Source organism: Physella acuta, unplaced genomic scaffold (genome assembly GCF_028476545.2).
Source record: "Physella acuta isolate Inbredline_101_S28 unplaced genomic scaffold, ASM2847654v3 ptg002445l, whole genome shotgun sequence".
Lineage (NCBI taxonomy): Eukaryota > Metazoa > Mollusca > Gastropoda > Physidae > Physella > Physella acuta.
Window position 1 is genome coordinate 905 of NW_026733930.1, and position 25,070 is coordinate 25,974.

At 32.7% G+C, this 25,070-nt stretch overlaps 1 pseudogene; it reads right to left on the minus strand.

The window, feature by feature from the left end:
* Window positions 1–23,449: 23,449 nt before the first annotated feature.
* LOC131933305 (centrin-3-like) lies at window positions 23,450–23,907 on the minus strand (annotated as a pseudogene).
* Window positions 23,908–25,070: the final 1,163 nt, after the last annotated feature.

Consider the following 25,070-nt stretch of genomic DNA (forward strand, 5'->3'; position numbering starts at 1 on the left):
CAGTCCCCTCTTTTCCTCTCTATCGCTACCACCCCCCACCCCCCCCCTCACATGGTCAGGTGAGTTGAAGTTCACGCTAAATGTTTAGTTTGGTGACGGCTATTAGGGGCAGATAATTAAGTTTGAAACTATTTTAAACTTTGAGGAGGTAACTAAGAGGAGGCTGCTTTCACGGGGGGGGGGGGGGGGGGAGGGGGTTTAGTGTTTTTAAAGCAAACATTTTCAGTGGCTGCATTGGTACTGTCGAATTCACAAATTATGAATTACTGAAAAGTAGAATAAAAACAACTAAATAGCGGCGTATGATACACCGCGGTTCGGCTCGTTGTATTTTATTTTAAAAAATTGTGCTTTAAAACATTAAAATTCTATCTAAACTTTATTTTTGTGACATATGTAAATAATTGTATATATTTATTTGGAAAATAATTTAATAAATAATTTTAAATATATAATTTTGTTTTTCTTATAAAGGTGTGTATGTCTATATATGTTAGCTATTTTCTAGAATTTCAAATTTAAAAGAAATATTTGAAATCAATAACCTTCATTGAATTCAATCACATATTTTCTTCTCTCAATAGACCTATATATGTACACGATACAGTAACTACCATATAACTATATAGACTTTAATAGCTACAGAAATACTAAATGCTTAAAATATAAATTTTAAGTTAATAAAATTGTAATTATAAAACCAATCAGATTCATTTGATTTTCCGTTTAACCAACATACATACAGACAACTATTTTAAACAGAGGCAGGTATGACCTCATGTTCAACACATTTGTTCAACAGTTAAAATAAGATAAGTGATTTCATAAAAATATGTCTACAATAAATCTAAAAGAAACGACCGTGGCTAAGATTGCCGTGATAAAAATAATTTAAAATTATTTAGATAATATCTCCAGATCCACACGTTTTGATTGACACTTCGTAAACTTGAAAAGTTTATTGTGAGCCAACAACCAACCTCAGCCATTCAGACCAACCAAGCACGTCTAGACCTACATATCCGACCATGTTCAATCACTACTAGAAGGGAGTTTAAGAAAGATGACATATTTAGCCACTAAAATGTATTAATTAAACAATTAAAGAATCCTTTCTACAACGATCTGTCTGGCAGATAAAGTAGAGTTCATATGTTTCTTGACATCGACTTAAAAAGAGAAGGTGTGGTCAGCACTTTGCCCAGCAGCCTTTTCTTACCCAAACGTGATTTGTGGCCAATCATTTCTTTATCTACCATCCAACTTATTTTTAAAAATTAATAAACATAATCTTTAATATGTTGTAATTACATATGAAAACAATATGTGCTCCCCATAGTGCGAGCATAATGTATTCCATATGAATTCCTTTTAACATATGAACGATATACGTTCTGACGATCAACTGATTACCACAAACTAACTCCCATCAATATTATCTGGACTAAACGCCTTTGATTGCTTCGCTAAACCTGTATTCAAGCAGTCGATTGAATGATGACATAATTTCTACATTGTTCTTCGTATGACTATTATGTGTTATTCATTTTTAAACCGATATCGATTTTGCAAGCCGGTTAAATCAGATTATCTCGTAATGGGACGGCATTTTCAGGTGATAGTGCATCAAATATCCAACCCAAACCTCTCGAGTTCAGGTTGCTGAAATGAGTCTTTATTGCGCCCCTTAGACCATCCAATTATGATGGGGTGCTTGATTTGTGTTAGGGAAAATAAAAGATGATTGACAATGTATTCAACAACGGAAACAACAAAAGGCTAGCCTCATAAACACAACAAGGACTATTATTCGACCAGACAAGCGACACAAGTATAGGGACGACGATACAGACAAATAGTAGCTTCCTTGAATGGGTATAGTGTAAACATGGTGAGGGGTGGAAGCAGGCGTTGTAACTGAAATAGCAATATAAACATAAAGTGATATTTCTGTCTTCACTTGGACTGTATTCTGTACCTTTGTCTACCCTTGGCGTTGAAATATCACTTTTTGTAGAGTGTCTGACGAGCCATGGAGACGAACAGATTGCTGTGTGAGCGATTTAACGGGAGGGTGAAAGTTTGGTATGTTCTAGTCGGTGTTTATGTTTATTTGAATGGTTAGGCTTGAAGCTATCCCGGGGTATGGGGGTACAGTGGAGTTTTAAAGGTAAAAAAAAATTGGTTACAGTGTACTCATAAAAGAGTTAATAAAGTTAACAAAACAACTCTAAATTAATAATGTGGGGATCATAAAATTAATACAAAGGGTGTGGGGGTCATTGGGGTCATTTTGTACGTTGTGGACCAAAGTACCGTACATATATGATAATAGTTAAATAGAGACAAATGATGACTTTACAATGTTTGTTTGTAAGCTGTATAAATAAAACAATAGTCAAATAAGCAACAATTTGAAACTGTATGACAAATGATAAACGATGCGAAACAGGGTGGGGAATTGGGGGTTATGGGGGGTGGGAGTCAAATTAATGTTGTTATGAGTGTACTTAGATAATACATCATCATCATTGTTTAACATTGTATTTGCAATACGAGGGGGGTCGTGGGGACGGTGGGGATAGATAGAGTAATGTGGGCAAATAGTATAATTAAGCAGGCAATAACTGTTTCACTCCAACCATCGCATAATATTAAAAGTGATCATATTTCTTGTAATATATCACTTAATTACGCTAGCAGTTTTCCAAATCAATTTGTAACGTTTGTTAAATTAACGTCCATGAAAAAATATCTTTTTGACACTTTTTTTTATATATATAATTCTAAACTAACTCTTAATTTTAAATTGAACATTAAATGTAATATTTAGTTTTATAACAAATGCTTTTCAAATAATTTTAAAATCAATTTTTAACGTTGTTTCCCTTATCTTCATTTTAAAAAGCTAATGGGAAGTAACTCAAACTAAAATAATGCAAAGAATTTTATTTTTGAACAATGTATGTTTACATGGTAATTCTAAATAACAATTAGAGAAATCTAGATACATACATCATAGTGAGGTCAGCAATATGCCAGCCGCCTTTACTTTTCCTAACATAACTTAGGTGCCCATCAGAGTTGGGTGGATTCAGGGAACACCGACTCGAACTCGAGACCTACGGGTTAAGAATCTGGCTCTCTACCGCTAGATTATATTTTGTTTAAAAAAAACAACAACGTTAAACTTGGGTGTGGTGGGGTTAGGGATTGTATGCGTTATATATGATGACTACTTCTATTACTAACATTCCAACTATAAGCATGTGATACGGACGGGAAAACTCTTATTTCCTACGACCCTAATAATTCCAACAATTTTGATTATCGAAATACAACTTGAAGTTTAATTATCAATCACTAATACTAGGTCTACACTACATAATATACAACACGTCCTTTCTCTACAATGGCTAAACCACCAACTGTCTTCACTTCTTGGTGGTTGATTAGATGAATGGTGTGCACTGTGGGTTCTATTTCACTGAATTGTCCAAGATCCGTGGAGACAGTCTTTTTACTTATTTAAGTCATAAGGTCTCTCCCTTTTTGTTTCATAAACAACATAAACGGCCTGAGCCTCCAGTCCATGTAAGCATATGCACGTAGCAGATTCTGATGACTCTATTCATGTTTGTTTGTGTTCTTTTAGCTTGGAATTTAATGGGTTTTTATTAGTTCGAATAGATGTTAAATTTTAAGTAACAACCTTACCATCTAAGCTAGTCCAAAAACAAAATACTAAATGTACCATTATTATGTCTATTGCCAGATGACATTTATGATCACACCTCTCTATTTAGCCTAAAACACTTGAGTGTATATTGATTCTTATGATTTTAATGAGTAAAACTATTTAGTCCGATATTTTAAGTTGATGCTAATGGTGTGGCGAAAGTCTTTTTAGCAGCAATATACGAGCTATTTTCAGAATGTAATAATTAGTACTTAAATACCGTCCAAGCAGAAATTATTACTTTCATTAAAAAGACTAATGTTCGGGTGAATGTAATCGACGTGTCTCAATGCATATAGGTTTGAAAAAAAAATCTACTCATGAAATTATAGACATCAGTTTGGGGGACATGTATCAAGATAGAAAAAAGCAAGTATATACACTGATTTTAATTGTATGATGCTTCGCTTGCAATGGTTTTAAAACTTTAACAGACTAATTTTAACTGATAATAAGTTTACTCTGCTATTAAAAAAAAAAAACAAGAATAGTAGAATACAGTCTGTGTCGGCTACTGTTTTAATAACATTAGGTTTGTCGTGATGTTGGAAAATATCGGAAAAGAATAAAATAAATCTATACAAGCTTTTAACACCTATATAAATCACTTATTTTCCAATTCATCAAATAAGAAATCTAATTTTTAACGCATTACCATAATGTAAAGTCTTCTGTAAAGTCTTCTCAACAAAGTAATTTAGGAAGTAATTAGTAATTATGAGCAATTTTTTCTTACAGCTAAATACATTGTAAAATCACATTTAGCTTCAGAGGCTGATTCAGCAGCCTTTGTTGCAATATGCTGCCATAGTTATCCAATTTATTTTCTATCTCATTAATTATTTACATTATATATTACATGATGTATATGATACATAATACACATGTTTGGCAAAATTTTAGAAGTTCATAATAATTTTGTTATAATTGAAGTAAGAATTAATCTGTGAAAAATATATTATTAAAAAATATTTTAAAATAATCACCTCCACGGTGATCAGCAAATCGACAGTCTTTCAAAAGTGAAATGGAACAAAAGTTTGTTCTATTTTACTTTTTAAGGCAGATTATTCTAAAGGGGTGCTACACTACAATGAACGTTAACAAACAAAGATGCCTCACAAGCTCAGAGACCCACATTTTCACTTGTTTGTAAACCTGGAGTGTTCGCCCCTGACAAAAGATCATAATATGTATGCATTCAACAGACTGACACAATGCTACAAAGTGCAGATGTTCATCTGCAGATTCTGAAAATATCTTTCTTTTATTCAAAATCTACTGCTCGCACCATGCAGACTGAATCGGACTTACCGCCCCTAACCACCCACACTCTCACTTACCGCCCCTAACCACCCACACTCTCACTCACTGCGTACCGGGCCAGACTCAGAACTTACCGCCCCTAACCACACACACTCTCACTTACCCGCCCCGAACCACCCACACTCTCTCCGTACCGCCCCTAACCACCCACATCTCTCACTTACCGCCCCTAACCACCCACACTCTCACTTACCGCCCCTAACCACCCACACTGCTCACTTACCGCCCCTAACCACCCACACTCTCACTTACCGCCCCTTACCACCCACACTCCGTCTCACTTACCGCCCCTAACCACCCACACTCTCACTTACCGCCCCTAACCACCCACACTCTCACTTACCGCCCCTAACCACCCACACTCTCACTTACCGCCCCTAACCACCCACACTCTCACTTACTGCCCCTAACCACCCACACGCTCACGTACCCGCCCCTATACCACCCACACTCTCACTTACCGTTCCTAACCACCCACACACTCCGTTACCTGCCCCTAAACCACCCACACTCTCACTTACCGCCCCTAACCACCCACACTCTCACTTACTGCCCATAACCACCCCACACTATCACTTACTGCGTACCTGGCCAGACTCAGAACTTACCGCCCCTAACCATTCACACTCTCACTTACTGCCCCTTATCCCCACTCAGGACACGCGTCGCTGCCCCTGTAGTCTAATCTCAACCCTCCCCTATCCTTTTATCGCCCTGTCCCCATGAAATCCAGGCCACACACCACACAGTGCCCGTGCATTTCTTAACTTCCTTATTGACTCTCTTGATTATTATTAACCCACCACTGATTTTCTCTCTGTTCATGATGTAACATAACTCTTTTGACTTTGATTACATCAACATTTTAAATTTGATTTTTTAATTTGCAAGGCATTTTATTTTACTTACATGTTAGATAACACATACTCTTGTTGATGGCATGTGTTTTATTTAAAAAATACATATTTAAACTAGCATTAGTTGCATTTTTCATTTAAGTACTTATTAAATGCAACTCATTTTTTTTTTTGGAAAATGCTGTCCCCGAGGTTACTGCATGTGGTAAATTCAAAATAAATGTTACATGTCTTAAATTTTCAATGTTTCTTAAGTTAAATGTGGCCTAAACATAAACAATATCAGAACTAGTCATCTGCTAAATTCATCTACTTAAATATACTGAATGATCAGGCCGTTGTTTTGTTTATGTAACAAAGTGGGTTAGATTTCATGAGCTGAGCTGAGCTGAACTAAAGTATATAAAATACATGTATTTAACTTCTTGTTAGTTTTAGCTACTTCCAATGTAAACTTATAAAAAGCCAAAGGGAAAAAACTGTATATATGATTACTAATTGTGTGGAAATAATTTGTCACATGACAGTATTAGACATTCAATGTGAATTGTAAAATTGCAAGTGCAATTTAATTAAGATATATGAAAATGTGTCAACACTATATGTCTCTTGGAGAAAAGATTTATCATCAGAGACAAATTGAATGAGGAAACTGAAAGTATAATTAAATAAAGGATTACAAGACATATGAATACTTCTAATTAATCGCACCCTATATTTCTTTGTGCAGGTTATCTAAATATATTTACTTTTGTATTCACTTTAAAAAAATAAATCTAATGTAATGCATTGTTCTAAAATAACCACACAATTAGACCAATGGAGCAATCAACATTATATTACTTAATTAATAAATTAAAATAGTCAACCATCACCCATCATACATTAGCTTATAATGCAATAACGAAAACAACAAAAAATACAAAACACATGCATAATCAAAATAATAAATGTGAGATATGATAGGAACAAAACTGTTGTTATTCTTGTATTATACAAAAATCACGGGTTCAATGTGTAATAAAAAATATAAAACAAAAACCAAGAATAGAGTAACTAAAAAAATGAAACAATTATTCGAAACGGTTCTAACTATAATACTTATTTTAACTTAATTTTTAATCACATCTGGATAAAAGGCGGAGAGCATTTATACAAATGAAATGATCCAGTGTCTTGTAATACGTCATTTAATTACGATTCTAGTTTTCTCAATCAATTTGTGTCGTTTGATATATTCAATCTCATAGAAAATTATGCTTTCAGCACATTTTAAAATATAGTTTTATAAATGAATTTATATTTGTATATCATTTGTCAATTTTTTTTATACATTTCTATGACAATAATTTCCTACAAATTTGAAATCAAATATGTAGGAGGTCTCCCTTAAAAGAAATGTAGTTTTAAACACCCTATCCCTACATTATAAAAAATAAATGTCGATAATTTTACATTAAAATTACGGGACTCTTGTTACATACATCATTAATAATTATAAGTAAAGTACAAAATACAACGGAGTTATAAATAAACACTAAAGACAAGTTATCAGTAACATTAAAACTAGTGGTGAAAACACAAGCTAGATAAAATCTATATATATATATATATATATATATATATATATATATATATATATATATACATATATATATATATATATATATATATATATATATATATATATATATATATATATATATATATATATATATATATATATATATATATATATATTCTCTTCTTGGAGACGTTAGAAAACACCAAGCTGTAAGCGCGCCTAGCAGTCCCCTCTCTACCTCTCTAGGCATATCGCAACCACCCCGTCCCCACATGGTCTGGTGAGCTGTGGTTCGCGCTAAATGTTTACATTCGTAGAGTGGATTTGTGGATGAGGCGAGATTGTTTTCTGCCTGGAATGGTTATGATGATTTTACTTTTGTTTTTTCCCTCTAATTTAATGCGTGAAATGTGGCTTGTCTGATGGTTTTGCTGGGGATGTGGTACTCCACACACAAATCATATTTTAGCCCACGTCACCATCCTCCACTCTTATCCCCGTCTATACGAGACCGCTTTAACGACCACCCCCCCTCCCCACATTTACACACATCCACACACTCGATGTAGTAGAACTCTAAAACAAATTACCTCAATTTTCCTATAACAATATATTGTATAGTGTACTTATTAACGTAATACACTGATTTAACGTTTGAGGAAATGTTTATTATTATCGCTACAGAATAAAAGTATAATGCAGAATGCATAAAAATAGTATGTTTTAACGTTAAAGCACACAAGCAGAAAGAAACATTCAAATAAAGTTATGTTTTTTTTGTCTGAATTCTAAAACATATTGTTATCATTGTTTAGTTTTTGAATGTGTATAGTTTTTAAGTGAATTAAAAATATGAAGCCAAATCTTGATGTGCAACAATCTACTCTGATAAAAACTAATTATTCGAGTGTCTTGTAATTCATAATTTAAATACGATTATCATTTCCTCATTCAATTTGTGTCAGCTGATACATTTAATATAAAACAAACATACAGTTTAGACAACACATACCAGATACCAGTAACATTAAAACTAGAGGTGGGACACGATATACACGCGGAAGGGTATGGGTTGGGGGGGGGGGGTCTTTTAATGACCCATTCTTTTGTTCATATTAAGTGATTTCAATATCTTTCTATCTTGCATTTGTGATATAAAAATTATGAAATGATGTTTGTGGTTTATTGAATATCAAAGGAAAAAAATTGCAATCCTCTTTGAATTACAACAGTCACCTTTAACACTAATTGTTGGTGTGGCATGATGTTGGTGTTATGTTAAGTATTAACCAACACCTTACTTCTCCTTCATTGAGTATTGTTTCTAATGTAAGTTTCTGAAAGTGTCACCAATAATGTGTACGAGGCAGTAGCTAACCCGGCCGAACCTATGGTACTGTAGTGTTAAATATATCTTGGCTAGGATGTCGACATTTTTATTTAACTATATAAATGATATTGCAGTGTATTTTAAATGTTTACAATCTTGATACGTATATTTAGACCATGATAGTGTATACTTAGTGTTTTCCTGTATAGAACAGTCGTTTTATTTTGAGAAAATAATTATATATGGTTAAGGATCAGTATTATAATTTTAACAGGAATATAGGCAACTATTGGTAAAAATAACACGAATGTTTTTAGATGAACGAATATATGTTATACATGTTGTCGATAGCCATTGATACCAAGGTAACTGTATCAAAAAGTAGGTAAAAACTTTGGTTTTATTTTGGCCGTAGTGAAAGGTTCTTTATGAATACATTTTTTGTGTTAGTCTCAGGATTGTAGAATTTTTTTTTAGTGTGCCTAGCCTTTGTTTGTGTGATGGCAGTTGCTAATTGTTTTAGTACTTTCATCATGTGACTTATGAAGAATGTTGCAAATTTACAATTTGAATCTATTCCTGAAACTTTCATTTTTAAATGTACATGTTATTTACAGAATAAAGGGTAGGTTTTGTGAGGGGAGGGGTGTTTCCTGGAACATTAGTGCTTTGCTGATTTTGAAAGATAAATGTTATAAATCGGATAAGATTTTGATATAATAATAACATGGGTGGGTTGTAGAAAACTTTATATTAGCGAATTTAGCTACAAACGTTGGTATGGGCTTCCTAAAAGAGGTAAGATGTACAGTTAGTTAAACACGAAATAAACATGAAACAAAATATATTATATACAATTGGTGTGTACCTATCATCTGCAGTCTTCTTTTTATTTTATTTTTTTTGTGTGTGTTTATTATTTATTTATTTTTTTAATTGTTAACAGAATCAAAATTTTAATAATATATAATTTCTAAAAACAAATTATTTAATTAATTAAGCTGGCATGAAATAAATAACGTTGAACGTATTTTCCAGTTTTGTAATTATAGTGTAATAACAAGGTAAATAAAAACGGTACATAACTCCAATTTCCTAACAGTCATAGTATTAATTTGGTTGCCTCCCTGCCGGTTGTATTTTATTTTAATATTTGCCAAAATGATAGACAGTGGCGGAACTAGAAATCGAAGGCTCCCCCGCAAAGAAAAAACTAGGGCCCCCCCTATATATATATATATATATATATATATATATATATATATATATATATATATATATATATATATATATATATATATATATATATATATATATATATATATATATATATATATATATATATATATATATATATATATATCCTATATCCTAACTGAGTAATTTAGTCAACATCATTGCAATATATAACCATTCTGAGAGAACAAACCAGAAAAAATTTAGTCCAAACTCATCTTGGGTTGAATACGTAGTGTAAACATGCTGGTCAAAAATATATAATGACGTTAGCTTGCTTCGTGAATGGTTTCTCGCGTTATGTTTATTTTTTTCATTTTTGGCTTTTATAATATCAATTTTGAAAACATTGATTTTTATAGCTATACTATTGTATAGTACATCTTATTTAAATAACAATTCAGGGAATTAATTGCTTTTTAATATACATAGTACAAAACTATTTAAATGAGCTTTGTGGGCATCCCTATTTTAAAGAAGGGCAGTAAGTCATGGAAGTAGTGTGAATGTTTACCTACCTTTCAAACTAGAGCTCTTGTAGATTTTAAAATATTTTTCTACGCAACAATCTCTGCTTTTTTTTTTTTTACAAAACCACTTTCAAGATGCATGAAAAACATAATTTTTGAAAAAAAGGTATTGTTTTTTTGGTCGGAACTGGGCCCCTAATCGTCCTGGGCCCCCCGCATTGCGGGGTCTGGCGGTATGGTAGTTCCGCCCCTGATGATAGATAACAGGAGGAATAATTTAATGTTTCAAAAATATGTCAATCCCAAAGTAAGCTTAAAAAAGAAAGAAAACACCTGGAAACTGTTTGCAATTATCAGAGTCCATAGTAGTGAAAACAAGATGGTTAAGATTAAAAGTAATAATATAAATAGCTTAGTAAAATAAACGAAAGGTATATAACACAACTTCCCTAACAGTTACAGTATCTATTGTGTTGTTTCCCTTTCCAATGATTCACTTATTAAACGTAAACGTCATACATGTACTTCAACATGGTATATGATGCATCAGTGATACCAATACAATATTAAGAAATGAATCAAAATTTAACAATCTGTACAAGTCCAAGCGCCAATGTGTATCCATAACCAAGCATTCAATTCTTATCTATGTGGTATTATCTAATAATATATTACTACTCCCATTTATTGTTACAGTAGAGCAGTCACAGTATAATACTGCTAATATAATATACCACTTCTATTCGTTAATTATTACTGCTCAAAAAATATAATATTACAATAGTATAATACTGCTACTATACACTACTTCCCTCTGATAGACTGCTGACATACTTTTCGTTACCAAAAACAACTCAATGCGGCTAGAGTTTTTCAAAAAAAGAAAAAAAAAGCCTCAATCATGTACATGGCAGCGTCTGTTTGCCTTGCATATTCACATTAGTATTACAGTTTTCATCGTGGGCTTGTGAGGACTGATACAGATTTACAATTATATAGCAATATTTATTTTTATATATAGCCTACTTTTATTCATTTAAGATGGTTTACTTGCACATAGATCTTATACAAAACGTCTAATTACAATTTTAAAAAATGAAAATGCAAATGTGTAATTAAATATTGATTCAATGGATTTTTCAATACATTTTATGAGTAACCGGAAAGATGTTCATTACAATGATACACATCAATTCAAACATTCTTCCTTTTTAAACATCTATATCTATAGCAGTTGTCCCACCGTTTTCTTTTTAATACATTTATTTTAAACATTTTAAATTATAATGATCATTTATTGTGTAGTTTCAAACACATGAAATTAAATTGTATAAATAGCAGTTAAATGGAGAAATAAAATTCCATAAATACTGGACTACAATGGGTTATGCCAGGGGTCGGCAACCTGCGGCTCGCGAGCCGCATGCGGCTCTTTTGATATCAAGATGCGGCTCTCCAGCTCCTTGAATAAATACTAATAATCTTAATAAAAAATACAATATTTGAAATAAAAACAATGTTAGTGGCTCTTTAAAACCAGGGAAATTTTGAAAATTGTAGCTTTTGGCTCTTCTGCTTCAAAAGGTTGCCGACCCCTGGGTTATGCTACCATGTTTCTTCTGACTGCTCAGTTATCGTGCCCCATTTTTGACTGTGAAGCCAAATATTGACATTATGGTTACCTATGGCCAAGTAAAAGAAAAGTACTTTATTTACAGCGATTTTCGTTGCATAGTAATATCGTAAATCAAAAGATTTCGCTTAGTAACAATTTGCATAAAACGAATCATAAAGCTTTTATGGCATTTAATGTCAAAAAAATATAAACATTTTTGGGAAAAAGTAATGGATAGAGAATGAAATATATTGCATTATTTAAAATGATCTACGAAAAATTAAATGTAAATTTGTTAACATGTTTATCTCTATGCAAAAAAATGAAATTTTCTAAAGTTAAACAATTTTAAGGACTAGCAACTAAGTTGTCTCCCTTAGTTTTTTGTAAATTACACATTGGTAGAAATTAAACTACTAATATTATATTTTAGAATTCTAGATTGGTTCAACACTGTTGTAGAATGACTATTATGTTTAATAGTGTTACCTTGAAATACGATTTTAATGCCTTCTGTAGCATTGCTCGTACATCAAACTGTTCGTATATCAAAGCGATTTTACTCATTGAAGAAATCAATTAAAATGCCAAGTATCCGCTGTCTCTAAATGCAACCCCGATTGTTTTGTTACGTGTTATACAAAGAATAATTGTGTATCTTTTAATCAAATGTTGTGTTTAATAAAACATCAAACGATAATGCAATTATATAATCTGTTTTTTTTATAAATTGTAGTTACCTAGAAAATCAACATACTTGAGCTCCCAGAAGATGCTGGTGGAGGTGTAGGCCCTATACAGGGTAAATGAGATAGGCGGTGGCGCTTCACTTCGTTCACTTACTCACAGTTAATGCTAAAATAGTTCGGACACTTAACATTACACTTAATCTTTATACTTCACCGAACATAATGAAACCTAAATGTTCCTTTGTCATGTTTTATTAATTTCGTTTAAATTGCGTCACTGTTTTCTCTTCGGTGGTCGTTTAACTTTTCTCCAGGCTTTCCTCACTATCTCCACTTTTTAATTCAGAATGTACATATGTATACATTTTTTTTTGCACGATAATGTTTGTTGTATCCTTCGTTTAAGATTATTTTTTTACAATTAAGTTCTACATGTGTCATTAAATAGTTCCGATGCGCAATACATTTGCGATGTTTTTGACATGTTTTTTTTCTACGAATCGTTAATTCCACAACTTCAGTTACTCGTATCTCGAATGTTGGGGCACTCATATGTCGAAGTACCAACGTTTTTGTATACACTGATTTTAAAATGGGTTTTGTATTTTCTTTTACGAATATATATATATATATATATATATATATATATATATATATATATATATATATATATATATATTTTTAAATGTTTAATACGTATTAAATCACTAATAGCACACATCTAAGATACTAGAAAGCAGGATGATCAATTGAGTTTTGTTCAAAACAACAGTTTAAATTGTTCTAAATGTGTATAGACCTACATAACATTATTTATTGATACCGCTTTACAACATCAACAGTGGAGTTACTCCCTCTCTTGTTACCTGTAAGGCGAGAGCCAGTTAGAGGAGCCACTTGAGCCACGGCTTAAATTGCTTAATGAAATCATGGGCCCAAACCTTTTTAGATACAACAAAATACAACCATCTCACGTGACCTGCCATAATGGCTTAATGAAATCGTGGGCCAAACATTTTCAGGGACAGCACGAGAGGGATAAAATAGTCAAACCAGTGTTTCACATCACAACAACAGGGTAACATAACCCCATAGTGATCGCGTGTTGATAGAGACATCACATTTGACAGAAGATCGTGTGTGATATGTCTTGGTTTTTTTTATTTTGAAAAATATATTATTGAGACAATAACATGTAATTTAACAGCATTTGTAATGCTTCTTCAGTGCTACTTTTTGCACAGCTATATTGTATTAGTTTTGTCTTGATTACTATGCTCTAGATCTTTATTAATTACACATTAAAACATTGATTGTTTAATATGGTTACAAAAAAGTTCATCGTCCCTATCATTCATCACATTTATTTTTTTAAAATTATTTTTAATTTTTTTCATATATTTTTAGCTACTCTGTGGGAATTGATAATTGACTTTTTAAAATAAATCATGTTTCGTGGACTGTTTAAGTGTCTCATAATTAGGTTGTTTTAATTAAGTTTAGCTATCAAGCTATGCCGAGCGGATCTTTGTGTTGTTCTTTCGTTTTTGTTTCCATCATAGTTATCCGATAGGTTTATTGTATGCTACATGCTTGTTTTTAGAACTTTACATTACATTTGGTCGTAATTAAATAATGATTTATGTTATTGTCTAAGTCCAGTATTTAGAATTTTTATATAAAGTGATTTTTTAAATATTTTTTTTCACCCCTCAGACATGTAAGTTGCAGCGACAGTTGTGTGTTCGCTTTAGTATTTCAGTTTTCATCATCGGCTTGTAAGGACTGAAACAGATTTACAATAGTAATATTTCTTTCTTACTTGTAGCCTACTAAAAAAAAAAAAAAGAAAAAAAAACTGAAAATGCAAATGTGTAATAAAATGATGAACCAAGGGATTTTTTTCCCTCGGCGTGGTGGGCTGAGGGGGGGGGGGGTGGAATTTGGGTTTTTAAGTAGAGCTAAAATAAATTTGGGATTACAGAGAAGTAAATTGATACAAATGTTAAGCAATTAGGAAAAGTCATAGTATTGCAATGAGACACACCAAAGCAAACATTCTTTCCTTTCAAACATCTACATCTATACAGTCCTCAAACAGTTTTTTTAAGTGAATATATAAATATGTAAACAATACACAGATTAATGACAAACACTATTAAAAAGAAGCGTTCAGGTGTCATGTAATACATATTTTAGTAACGCTTTCAGTTTTCTTATTATAAATTGTGTCGAAAGATAAATTAATTTTCAAAAGAAAATACAATTTTGACACATTTTATGTATGCATTTTAAAAAGTTAAACATATTTTTAAAAAGCATTGAACGTCTAATTCTGTTTTATGACAAATAATTCCCACCTACTATTCAATCAAATATTTAAGGTTTTTGCCCTTGGTATCTAAACAACAGTTTCAGTGGGAGGTGAGTAAAACTAACATGAAGTAAAATAATTGTATTTTTTTAACAATATACTGTCTATAAGAAAAAAAAACATTATAATTCTACATTACAAATAAGGGGGCTCTAGATGCATGCATCACTGAAGTTGATTTTATAAAGAACAAAGCACATATGAAAAAGAGCTATAAATAAACAACAAATACTAGATACCATTAACATTAAATCTAGAGGTGGAACACGAAACACTTGGGGTTGATTGTGGGGTGGGGGGGGGGGGGGGGCGGTGTCTTTTATTGCCCATTCTGTTGAGCTCCGATTTATTTCGTCAAATAGTTCATGTTTTAAAGTGTCTCTAACAATCGCCATAATCATCGCGTGTCTTCTCTTTAATGATGCGCTATCACGCAGTCTGTAAACGTGCTGTATTGTAAAATGTTCACTTACAATCTCTTATCTTGTTCAGTTATAATTATTGTCTGAAAGATTGTAGTAGCATATTCAACAATTCCTCAATTCATCAATACGTAAATAGATTTAAAATAATCAAACGGTGACAACAATTTAAGCAACAGTCTACAGTTCCAGACAAACAATCTGTTGTTTTTTAAAATGTGCTACAATGTGTGATTGACCCAGTCAGTGTAAGTGGTGTAAAGTAAGAGCACTACATTCACATACATGTTATATCTGGCGAGCGCTAGCTGATCAAGGCCACATTCTACATGCTTTGTTATGATGTCTTTTAATACATATCTTAAATGATGGCGTAGGTTAGGAGTTTACATCTAGTTTCACAAATCTTGGAGTTAAAGTTAGTTGGAAATCGAATTAGTTGAAAGAAAACGGACTTAAGAAATCGCTTGAAGAAGACAATACGATATATTAAGCCGAAAGTTCAAGTATAAATTATATGTTGGCTTTAATTTTGGACAGACATACGAGATATTTGTCAGTTGGAGTCTGCCGTCAGGTCTCAGGCATTTGCAAATGCCTCATTAATTTTTGTAATCAATATGTCACCTTACACTATGTCATGGTATTAACAAAACATGATAATAGCACGCTTGAAATGAGGTTGAAATGTTGGTATTGTTGTGATGATAATTGTATTACAAAATTGACGTCAGTGGAGGGCTCTATTTGGACACGTAACCTTTTTTTAAAATTAAGTGATGAGCTGGTACCATTTTATAAAGTGTTATAGAGTGTATTTACATTAAAAAATCCGCTACTTGAGCTCACAGAAGATGCTGGTTGATATGTAGGCCCTGTGTAGGGTCAAGGAGATAGACGGTAAAACTTGACTTGGTTCCTTTACACACTCTTAATGCTTAACTCTTTTATCAATTTGATTCATTTACTCCTTTCATCATTATCGCTACACTGTATCCCTAAACTTATCATTCATCGAACATTATTGAAGCAAAAGAGTAAAAAATGTTTATGACTTTTGTTTCATGGGTTAGTCCAACGATATGTGGAAGATATGCTAGTGTTGGCAAGCTTGTTTTCTGTCTGAAATAGATATGATAATGTCTAATATTTTGTCTCTGTAGTTTAATTCGATAAAATGTGACTTGTCTGATAGGTTTACTGGGGATGTGGTCATCCACATATGACGTCCAAACACATTTCGGATTTTAGACATTGTCTCTACCCCGTCCACACTATACCGTATTCAACTTTACCCTCCCCACCCCCACATCACCACCTTCAGCAGTTTGACTCTAAAATGCACCTCTAATGTACTATATAACTAGCATATGTATCCTAATTTCGGGACTATAATCATTTACAATTCATACATTACTATCTTCTTTGACAAAAATAATAACTTTGTAACATCTTCTTTTATTTATTCCCGTGCAATCAAATATCATGGTTCCAAAAACTTGCATTTAAAAACTATATTCTGCACCTGGTACCAATTAAAGCTGGGCAATGAATGCAACTCATTATTAGTTCTAGCTAAATGTTTGAGGTAAAATTCTAACATTAAGTTATTAATTTGCTTACTCATAATACATGTTAGGTGAACCATAGGTATAATATAAATTACACTTCGAATTTTCAGTCATTTACAAAGCGTTAATTACTTTGATTCATTTAACATTACGTAGTGATTGTATTATCAACCACATTTCCTCTTTGGAAAGCTCAATGCAATCAAATTCAAAGGGAAATAAACAAATAAATTTGAAATAAAGCGTGATGCCAGAGTTGTCTCCTTTATTTCAGTTTCTCCCTTCTTGTATTCACGTATTTATTTTTTACAATTTCCTTGCTTCGATATTTTTCTAGTAAAGTTTAACTTGAATTTTCTGTTGAATTTAAAATTCTCATTTGGTTTTATTATTTACTAGCCCAATTACATGTCAGAAAAAAGGTTATACCCTTGTGAATCTATATTAGTGCTCATAAACTACTGATAAACACTGACATGCTAATAAAGCTAACAAACGATGCGAACTGATGCCGTTACTTTCATGTATGTTGTTTGAAAAAAATGATATGTTTAATAACGTAGCCTTACGAAAAGAAAAGAATGAAGCGCATGTTAGTTTACTTAGAGAGGTTAGTGAACTGTTATTAGAACCTAACCGTATGGTCACTTCATGTCGTGTACACTAATGTATCTACTGGTGCATGCCTCGGCTATTATTGTAATAGCCACTAGAATATACTGTCTTGAAGGTTTTACCTTAACTAGCCGTCACGGCCAGGGCATACACTCGACTTTATAAAAAAGTGTGGGCAGATGCTATTGAATGCAGGTAATGGGGACTTGTTTTTAGCCTCAGACATGTAGTTTACAGCGTCAGTTTGTTCAATTAAGTATTACACTTTTCTGCATCGGCTCGTGAGGAACATACCTGCTGTGCAGAATAATTCTTTTTGATACGTATTTTCTTTAATTAAAAAATATTATTAATCAGAAGGAGAACGTCAGCTCAAATACTTTATACACTGTGAATGAATATATCGTTCGCAAAATTCCTTTGTATAATGGTTTGGTAATTATTTCATTGTTTTCCTGCTAATTTTTTTTTTAATTATGTATTTATTTTCTTCTTATGTGTGTTGTTAGACCCCGTCAGGCCTCACGAATGTGTCAACTATGTCGGTAACATACACGTAACGGACAGTCCTGATAAGGTTATGCTCTGCAGAACATACGCAAAAGGAAGTTGTACATTTTATAAAGGAAACACAAACTGCTGACTAACTAAATATAGAACTGTGTATAGTATGCAACCTTTCATTATTCACCAAACTAGATTTAACCGATTGTAGAACTACAGATTAGAGCACACATTGTTATTTAGATATCAAATAAATCTTACTAAAAATAAAAGGTACCTAAATGAGATTAGTATTATTAAGTATTCAATAATGTACGCATCTATGAAATGTGTATCAATCATAAATAATTATGTTCTATGCGATTGTTTATTTTGAGTCGCTAAAATCTTAGCCAAACACTAAACATAACTTCGTAGATACGCATTGTTAGAGTATTGTCAAGATAATATGAATATGTATATTTTTAATATGATCACACTCTATTCTAAATGAACGATACCTGGTTGAGATCTTACAAAAAATCTATATTGCTAATACAAACTCACCCTAAATGAACGATAATGGTTGAGTTCATGTCGGTGGTCATTGCTACAAAGTTAATCGTTGTAAAGTGTAGCCCAAGGCACCATGTGTAGTTTTCATTTTGCTAGGCCGTTAAGACCTACCGTAGTAAACAAATACATTTCTTAGGCTGAGACATGTAATTTACGAAATTTGTTTGTTTTTTCACTTGTCCACTGAATGCTGTTGTTACAATTGAGTATGTACACTTTTTAGCGCAATTTCCATACTGGACAATTGCGATTATTAACTGGTCATTTCTGGATGGATGGATGTGTGTCCGCAATGGATGTGTGTCCGCAGCTTTAAGTCGTATCTCCTTCTCAACGAAGCAATATCGAGGACTAGTTCCAAAAGCAAATATGTTAAGCAAGTTCCGAGGATGATTGTGGGCCAAAAAATTCCCGGAATTCCTTCCTGGATTTCCAGGAAAAGCCAAAAAAACTCGAAAAAATGCAGTTTTTGGCCCATATATAGGCAACCTGACCACTTAGCGACTTGACACATTTACCAATCGATTTCTGCCAAAATTTAGAACAATATTGCTGAAGAAAGTTTTCAAAAATATCCTTTAATTCGGTCACAAAAAATTAATTATGGAAATTGCGCTAAAATTGTCACTAGACTTTTTATTAACTTGTTTTAAGTGAATACAAAAATGAGTATATTCAAGCAGGGACACATTTAAAACATGAACGAAACACTATATAAACGAAGTGTTCATATCTCTTGTAATTTATCATTTAATTACGCAAGCAGTTTTCTCAGTCAAGTTGTGTCATTTGTTAAATCTAATCTCCATAAAACATATACTTTTGACACACTTTATATATATATATATATAATTTTAATATATTTCTTAATTTCATAGGAAACATTAAATGTAATATTGCGTTTTATAACAAATACTTTTCACATAATTTCAATTTCAAGTTGTTTCCCTTATCTTATTTTTAAAAAGCTAATGGGAGGTAACTTAAACTAAAATAATGTAAAGAATGTTATTTTTTAACAATATATGTTTACATCATAATAACATGGTAATTCTAGATTACAACTCCAGAAATCTAGATACATAAATCATAGTGAGGTCAGCAATATACCCAGCCGCCTTTACTTTCCCTAACGTAAGTTAGGTACCCATCAGAGTTGGGTGGACTCAGGGACGATCTACTGACTTGAACACCGATTCGAACTCGAGACCTGCGGGTTGGCAATCTGGCTTTCTACCGCTAGATTCTCTTTCGGTTTTTTAAAAAGCGTTAAACTTGGGTGTGGTGGGGTTAGGGATGTATGCGTTATATATGATGACTACTTCTATTACTAACATTCCAACTATAGACATGTTATGCGGTCGAGAGCACTCTTATGTCTGACGACACTATTAATACCAACAAGTCCAATCATCGAAAAATAACTTGAACTTGAATTATCAATCACTAATACTAGGTCTACACTACAAAATATACAACACGTCCTTTCTCTGCAATAGCTAAACCCCCAACTATCTTCACTTGTTGGTGGTTGATTAGAGGAATTGTATGTACTGTGGGTTCTATTTCACTGAATTGTCCAAGATCCATGGAGACAGTCTTTTTACTTTTTTAAGTCATAGAGTCTGTCCTTATTTGTTTCATAAACAATATCAACGGCCTGACGCTTCTGATGCTGTCCCGACGTTGGCCTGATGCTGACCTGACATTTGCCTGATGCTGACCTGACATTTGCCTGATGCTGACCTGACATTTGCCTGATGCTGTCCTGACGTTTGCCTGATGCTTACCTGACATTTGCCTGATGCTAACCTGACATTTGCCTGATGCTGACCTGACATTTGCCTGATGCTGTCCTGACGTTTGCCTGATGCTTACCTGACATTTGCCTGATGCTAACCTGACATTTGCCTGATGCTGACCTGACATTTGCCTGATGCTGTCCTGACATTTGCCTGATGTTGACCTGACATTTACCTGATGCTGACCTGATGTTCACTTGATTCAAAAACACATAGTAGCTGCACAATAACAATATTTGGTCTCACATGGGGATAATATATGTACGCAGTAATTATAATTATGATCCACACTTTGTATGTCAAAGAAAGGGAATTAATCGAGTAAATATTTAAATAAGCTAGATATCTGAGTTGTTTCCCTTATCTAGGTATGTCCCTTCTTTTATACACCAATCTATTTTTAAGTTCTCCTTGCCGCTCTATTTTTCTAGTAATTTTTAGCTTAATTTTTATGTTGATTTCAATATTCATATTTCATTTGAAACAAAAATGCCATCTGACAAGTATGAAAACGACAAATCAATGACCTACTCAATTAAAAGTCAGAAATAAGTTTTACTCTTGTGAATCTCTACCCTTGCTCACAAGCCAATGATAAACACTGGAATACTGAAGTTGATTGATGCATTTAATACCATGTGTGTTGAAATACATCGACATATGGTGTCACTCGTCCTATGTTTTACAACTGTAACCATGGCAACGATGCCTGACGAAATTTACTTTTACTTCGCGGTATTTTAACAAATGTCAACTTTTATCAGATTAGGTAACCTCATGTCATTTATGATAATTTATCTGTCATGGACCATGACTTTTGTTTTAAATAAGCAGCATGCACCCGGCATAGCCCGGGTTTAGGAAATATCTCACAATTAAAATTAAAATGTCAATATGCAAATAGCCTCTACTATTATAGTAATAATATACTCTATTAAACGTTTATACTTAAAAGACAAAATGCATTTTAGAAAATTGCTAATCACGTAAAATCGCGTGTTATGTGTTTTTTTTTAATATATATCTGACACGTCGCTTGCAATGATTAAATCTTGATAGACATTGTCTCTTGGTTTAATTCATCAGCAGCACTTTCAAATTTTTGTTCAAGGGGTCTTCCAATAATGACGTCACACTCGTAGGGGGAGGGGGGGTCCGTAATTTTGTGACGCTGTGTGATAAGGGGGAGGGGGAGGGGTTCAGATGATGCGACGTCACACTTTTGCATTATAAAAAAGCAATGTTAGAAAACGAATTTTAGACTTTATTTCGCGTTTTAGAAAACTGTTTTAATAAATCGTAATAACAATTGATTAAAATACTCTATTTTGACAGATTTCAGAGAAGATTTTGGAAAAAATATCGATGTTTTAAAAAAAATTCAACTGCAGTTTTGAGGGGGGGTTGTAGGCTGAGGTGTGACGTCATTTTAGGGGGGCGGGTCTGGCTTTTTGTGACGATGTGTGACGGAGGGGAGAGGGGGAGGTACAAATCGTCAAATAAAGTGTGACGTCATGTATGCATGACCCCCAACAGAACCAAACACAAAATGCACCAGATGTTAAAAAAAAAAGGTGATCATATTTCATATTTAATATATGTAATGTCATTTTCATAACATAAATATCATTTTACGTTAAGGTAATGGTCGCTTATTCCTTGTCTATACCGTCTCTGCTAGTGCTTTAGTTTGGTGTTATATTCTAAAATACAAGTTATAATGTTTTAGAAGAGCTTTCATATCAGAACCAGACGCTCTTTATTGAACAGTGACAAACTTCCCACACGTGTCTGAGTGTTAAAAAGTTATGTTATAGTTTATGAAGGTACGGTCAAAGGGGGGGGGGGGGTGAGGCAGGTGGGCTGAAGTTAATGGGAACATGTTTGTAGCTTCAGGTCAGTGTGTTATATTCAGTATTACACTTTTCTTCATTGGCTCGTGAGGACCGAAACAACTTTGCAAAAATAATACTTCATTATGACGTGTAGCCTATTTTCAATTTTTTTGTTATATTCTCAACACTGGTCCCTGCATTTTAATTCACTTTTGCCAAAGTTAATACATTTATTTACGGCACATGTTTTATATGGAAAAATAATTTTTCAAAACAGATTAATCACACATTTTATAAAACCATACACAATACAAGCAATTATTTTGAACACTTTGACAAAGATCAGTTGTAAATATCTGTACAGCAGTTTTACATTGGAACCTTTCATCCCTCTCATATAACAGTTGTCATTGGATGGCCATATGTAAACAAGTATTATCATTGGTTGATTGGTGGGTCAATTCATTCACTGACAGAAGTTTCCATTGGTTGGCCATATGTAAACAAGTATTGTCATTGGTTGATTGGTGGGTCACTCATTCACTGACAGAAGTTTCCATTGGTTGGCCATATGTAAACAAGTATTGTCATTTGTTGATTGGTGGGTCGCTCAATCACTGACAGAAGTTTCCATTGGTTGGCCATATGTAAACAAGTATTGTCATTGGTTGATTGGTGGGTCATTCATTCACTGACAGACGTTTCCATTGGTTGGCCATATGTAAATAAGTATTGTCACTGGTTGATTGGTGGGTCACTCATTCACTGACAGAAGTTTCCATTGGTTGGCCATATGTAAACAAGTATTGTCATTTGTTGATTGGTGGGTCGCTCATTCAGCGACAGAAGTTTCCATTGGTTGGCCATGTGTAAACAAGTATTGTCATTGGTTGATTGGTGGGTCGCTCATTCACTTACATAAGTTTACATTGGTTGGCCAGTCGGTCACGTATCTCCTCTCATGATAGCTATACATTCCTTTTTATTGATATCATCACCATCCCTATCAAATTCATCTATCATGGCCCTTAATTCTTCATCCGTCATGTTTTCTCCCAGCTCTCTCGCTACCCTCCTGAGATTCCGAAGACTAAATTTTCCTGAGGTGTCATCATCAAATAGTTTGAAAGCTTTGAGAATTTCTCCCTGTGGATCCCTGTCTAGCATCATGTCTGTCATGACTTCATTGAAATCATCAAAGGAAATCTTTCCTGCACCCTGTCTGTCGTAGTCACTCAGAATCTTCAGTGCATCTGCGTTCTTTACATCAAAGCCAAGCGCTTTCCTAGCAACCTTTAGTTCATGGTAGGCTATGGCTTTGTCTTTATCTGTGTAAAACAGATCAAAAATTATCTAACTTCTCGTTTCTGTTCTTCTAAAAAGTTTTTTTTTTTTTTTGACATATTTAAATATCACAACTGTATTTAACATTCACATCATGATAACAAGCTGTATAATCTTTCACATAAATTATTAGTAAGAAAGTCTATTATAATCTCAGTATCACTGCCGGTTATATATATATATATATATTTTTTTAAAGTATTATAATAATATACACGTAGAAATATGTGTACTAACATTGTTTAAATAGGAAGTAATGGTTCGTCTTTAAAAATTCTTACATTAAAGCGATTGGTTTAAGGAGTATACTTGATACTAAAGATAATATTAAACACTTTGTTATATAAAAGTATAGAATAAAAAGCACAACAACATTGTCTTTTTGAACAATAAAATAATACAACAGAAAAATTATTTTACTCTATAACTATTAAGTCATTGAATTTTGCTAAATTAGAATAATTGTGAAATTAAAATTTGAGTTATTTTAATCAACTTCGTTGCATTAAATATATGGGAAATAACTCTTAAACTAACGAATTTCTTCATAACTCAATACATCATTCGCAAAATTCTTAATGACAACCTGAATTATGCATTTGTGTGTGTTTTTGTCTTATTTCGTTCTTTTCCTTTAAGTATTTTTTTATTCAGTCTGTAATTTTTTCTTCTGTGTGTTGTTAGACCCCGTCAGGCCTCTCGCATGTGTCAACTATGTTAGTAAAATTCACTAAACTGACATTACTTATAAGGTTAGGCTTGGCAGGACATGCGCTAGATGGAGTCGGTATTTTTATAGAAATTGGTATGTTATAGGCAACCCAAACAGCTGACTGACTAAACATAGAAATGTGTATAGTATGCAGCCTTTAACCAACCTATTTTGTGTCGCTAAAATCTTAGTCAAATATTAAACATATTGTTACAAACGTGTAAAGATAACATGAAGATGTGTACTTTTTCTGAGCCAGGTTTAAACAAACTTTCAAAAGGCATGCAATATAATATAATATAATATAATATAATATAATATAATATAATATAATATAATATAATATAATAATATAATATAATATAATATAATAATAATATAATATAATATAATATAATATAATATAATATAATATAATATAATATAATATAATATAATATAATATAATATAATATAATATAATATAATATAATATAATATAATATAATATAATATAATATAATATAATAT